The following is a 5,036-nucleotide window of genomic DNA, read 5'->3' on the forward strand; positions in this document are numbered from 1 at the left end:
ATAAATTTTGCACATTTTTACGTGTTTTTCATATTCAAATAAGCCATATATATTTTTGATACATTAATGTCTGGATTCTCTTAACGACCTCGGGATCAGAGCCCCAGGCGAAATCACACAAAGACAAGAGCTTGGCTCCGGCCGGGAATCGAACCCTGGTCGGCAAGCCTGTATAAACAGTGACTAAGCCACTTGGCCACGAAGAAGGATAAAAGTCAATGACAATTCTTCTGTACTTATACCTGTCGAATTCAGGTATTTTGTACTTAGAATTGAAATCAACCCATCCTCACCATCGTAGCTAATTGGTAGTTTGTTACTTGGCATTCAATTAATGATAAATTTTGCACATTTTTACGTGTTTTTCATATTCAAATAAGCCATATATATTTTTGATACATTAATGTCTGGATTCTCTTAACGACCTCGGGATCAGAGCCCCAGGCGAAATCACACAAAGACAAGAGCTTGGCTCCGGCAGGCTTGCCGACCAGGGTTCGATTCCTGGCCGGAGCCAAGCTCTTGTCTTTGTGTGATTTCGCCTGGGGCTCTGATCCCGAGGTCGTTAAGAGAATCCAGACATTAATGTATCAAAAATATATATGGCTTATTTGAATATGAAAAACACGTAAAAATGTGCAAAATTTATCATTAATTGAATGCCAAGTAACAAACTACCAATTAGCTACGATGGTGAGGATGGGTTGATTTCAATTCTAAGTACAAAATACCTGAATTCGACAGGTATAAGTACAGAAGAATTGTCATTGACTTTTATCCTTCTTCGTGGCCAAGTGGCTTAGTCACTGTTTATACAGGCTTGCCGACCAGGGTTCGATTCCCGGCCGGAGCCAAGCTCTTGTCTTTGTGTGATTTCGCCTGGGGCTCTGATCCCGAGGTCGTTAAGAGAATCCAGACATTAATGTATCAAAAATATATATGGCTTATTTGAATATGAAAAACACGTAAAAATGTGCAAAATTTATCATTAATTGAATGCCAAGTAACAAACTACCAATTAGCTACGATGGTGAGGATGGGTTGATTTCAATTCTAAGTACAAAATACCTGAATTCGACAGGTATAAGTACAGAAGAATTGTCATTGACTTTTATCCTTCTTCGTGGCCAAGTGGCTTAGTCACTGTTTATACAGGCTTGCCGACCAGGGTTCGATTCCCGGCCGGAGCCAAGCTCTTGTCTTTGTGTGATTTCGCCTGGGGCTCTGATCCCGAGGTCGTTAAGAGAATCCAGACATTAATGTATCAAAAATATATATGGCTTATTTGAATATGAAAAACACGTAAAAATGTGCAAAATTTATCATTAATTGAATGCCAAGTAACAAACTACCAATTAGCTACGATGGTGAGGATGGGTTGATTTCAATTCTAAGTACAAAATACCTGAATTCGACAGGTATAAGTACAGAAGAATTGTCATTGACTTTTATCCTTCTTCGTGGCCAAGTGGCTTAGTCACTGTTTATACAGGCTTGCCGACCAGGGTTCGATTCCCGGCCGGAGCCAAGCTCTTGTCTTTGTGTGATTTCGCCTGGGGCTCTGATCCCGAGGTCGTTAAGAGAATCCAGACATTAATGTATCAAAAATATATATGGCTTATTTGAATATGAAAAACACGTAAAAATGTGCAAAATTTATCATTAATTGAATGCCAAGTAACAAACTACCAATTAGCTACGATGGTGAGGATGGGTTGATTTCAATTCTAAGTACAAAATACCTGAATTCGACAGGTATAAGTACAGAAGAATTGTCATTGACTTTTATCCTTCTTCGTGGCCAAGTGGCTTAGTCACTGTTTATACAGGCTTGCCGACCAGGGTTCGATTCCCGGCCGGAGCCAAGCTCTTGTCTTTGTGTGATTTCGCCTGGGGCTCTGATCCCGAGGTCGTTAAGAGAATCCAGACATTAATGTATCAAAAATATATATGGCTTATTTGAATATGAAAAACACGTAAAAATGTGCAAAATTTATCATTAATTGAATGCCAAGTAACAAACTACCAATTAGCTACGATGGTGAGGATGGGTTGATTTCAATTCTAAGTACAAAATACCTGAATTCGACAGGTATAAGTACAGAAGAATTGTCATTGACTTTTATCCTTCTTCGTGGCCAAGTGGCTTAGTCACTGTTTATACAGGCTTGCCGACCAGGGTTCGATTCCCGGCCGGAGCCAAGCTCTTGTCTTTGTGTGATTTCGCCTGGGGCTCTGATCCCGAGGTCGTTAAGAGAATCCAGACATTAATGTATCAAAAATATATATGGCTTATTTGAATATGAAAAACACGTAAAAATGTGCAAAATTTATCATTAATTGAATGCCAAGTAACAAACTACCAATTAGCTACGATGGTGAGGATGGGTTGATTTCAATTCTAAGTACAAAATACCTGAATTCGACAGGTATAAGTACAGAAGAATTGTCATTGACTTTTATCCTTCTTCGTGGCCAAGTGGCTTAGTCACTGTTTATACAGGCTTGCCGACCAGGGTTCGATTCCCGGCCGGAGCCAAGCTCTTGTCTTTGTGTGATTTCGCCTGGGGCTCTGATCCCGAGGTCGTTAAGAGAATCCAGACATTAATGTATCAAAAATATATATGGCTTATTTGAATATGAAAAACACGTAAAAATGTGCAAAATTTATCATTAATTGAATGCCAAGTAACAAACTACCAATTAGCTACGATGGTGAGGATGGGTTGATTTCAATTCTAAGTACAAAATACCTGAATTCGACAGGTATAAGTACAGAAGAATTGTCATTGACTTTTATCCTTCTTCGTGGCCAAGTGGCTTAGTCACTGTTTATACAGGCTTGCCGACCAGGGTTCGATTCCCGGCCGGAGCCAAGCTCTTGTCTTTGTGTGATTTCGCCTGGGGCTCTGATCCCGAGGTCGTTAAGAGAATCCAGACATTAATGTATCAAAAATATATATGGCTTATTTGAATATGAAAAACACGTAAAAATGTGCAAAATTTATCATTAATTGAATGCCAAGTAACAAACTACCAATTAGCTACGATGGTGAGGATGGGTTGATTTCAATTCTAAGTACAAAATACCTGAATTCGACAGGTATAAGTACAGAAGAATTGTCATTGACTTTTATCCTTCTTCGTGGCCAAGTGGCTTAGTCACTGTTTATACAGGCTTGCCGACCAGGGTTCGATTCCCGGCCGGAGCCAAGCTCTTGTCTTTGTGTGATTTCGCCTGGGGCTCTGATCCCGAGGTCGTTAAGAGAATCCAGACATTAATGTATCAAAAATATATATGGCTTATTTGAATATGAAAAACACGTAAAAATGTGCAAAATTTATCATTAATTGAATGCCAAGTAACAAACTACCAATTAGCTACGATGGTGAGGATGGGTTGATTTCAATTCTAAGTACAAAATACCTGAATTCGACAGGTATAAGTACAGAAGAATTGTCATTGACTTTTATCCTTCTTCGTGGCCAAGTGGCTTAGTCACTGTTTATACAGGCTTGCCGACCAGGGTTCGATTCCCGGCCGGAGCCAAGCTCTTGTCTTTGTGTGATTTCGCCTGGGGCTCTGATCCCGAGGTCGTTAAGAGAATCCAGACATTAATGTATCAAAAATATATATGGCTTATTTGAATATGAAAAACACGTAAAAATGTGCAAAATTTATCATTAATTGAATGCCAAGTAACAAACTACCAATTAGCTACGATGGTGAGGATGGGTTGATTTCAATTCTAAGTACAAAATACCTGAATTCGACAGGTATAAGTACAGAAGAATTGTCATTGACTTTTATCCTTCTTCGTGGCCAAGTGGCTTAGTCACTGTTTATACAGGCTTGCCGACCAGGGTTCGATTCCCGGCCGGAGCCAAGCTCTTGTCTTTGTGTGATTTCGCCTGGGGCTCTGATCCCGAGGTCGTTAAGAGAATCCAGACATTAATGTATCAAAAATATATATGGCTTATTTGAATATGAAAAACACGTAAAAATGTGCAAAATTTATCATTAATTGAATGCCAAGTAACAAACTACCAATTAGCTACGATGGTGAGGATGGGTTGATTTCAATTCTAAGTACAAAATACCTGAATTCGACAGGTATAAGTACAGAAGAATTGTCATTGACTTTTATCCTTCTTCGTGGCCAAGTGGCTTAGTCACTGTTTATACAGGCTTGCCGACCAGGGTTCGATTCCCGGCCGGAGCCAAGCTCTTGTCTTTGTGTGATTTCGCCTGGGGCTCTGATCCCGAGGTCGTTAAGAGAATCCAGACATTAATGTATCAAAAATATATATGGCTTATTTGAATATGAAAAACACGTAAAAATGTGCAAAATTTATCATTAATTGAATGCCAAGTAACAAACTACCAATTAGCTACGATGGTGAGGATGGGTTGATTTCAATTCTAAGTACAAAATACCTGAATTCGACAGGTATAAGTACAGAAGAATTGTCATTGACTTTTATCCTTCTTCGTGGCCAAGTGGCTTAGTCACTGTTTATACAGGCTTGCCGACCAGGGTTCGATTCCCGGCCGGAGCCAAGCTCTTGTCTTTGTGTGATTTCGCCTGGGGCTCTGATCCCGAGGTCGTTAAGAGAATCCAGACATTAATGTATCAAAAATATATATGGCTTATTTGAATATGAAAAACACGTAAAAATGTGCAAAATTTATCATTAATTGAATGCCAAGTAACAAACTACCAATTAGCTACGATGGTGAGGATGGGTTGATTTCAATTCTAAGTACAAAATACCTGAATTCGACAGGTATAAGTACAGAAGAATTGTCATTGACTTTTATCCTTCTTCGTGGCCAAGTGGCTTAGTCACTGTTTATACAGGCTTGCCGACCAGGGTTCGATTCCCGGCCGGAGCCAAGCTCTTGTCTTTGTGTGATTTCGCCTGGGGCTCTGATCCCGAGGTCGTTAAGAGAATCCAGACATTAATGTATCAAAAATATATATGGCTTATTTGAATGTAAAAATGTGCAAAATTTATCATTAATTGAATGCCAA

The sequence above is a fragment of the Palaemon carinicauda genome, chromosome 9 (assembly GCF_036898095.1).
Source record: "Palaemon carinicauda isolate YSFRI2023 chromosome 9, ASM3689809v2, whole genome shotgun sequence".
Classification (NCBI taxonomy): Eukaryota; Metazoa; Arthropoda; class Malacostraca; order Decapoda; family Palaemonidae; genus Palaemon; species Palaemon carinicauda.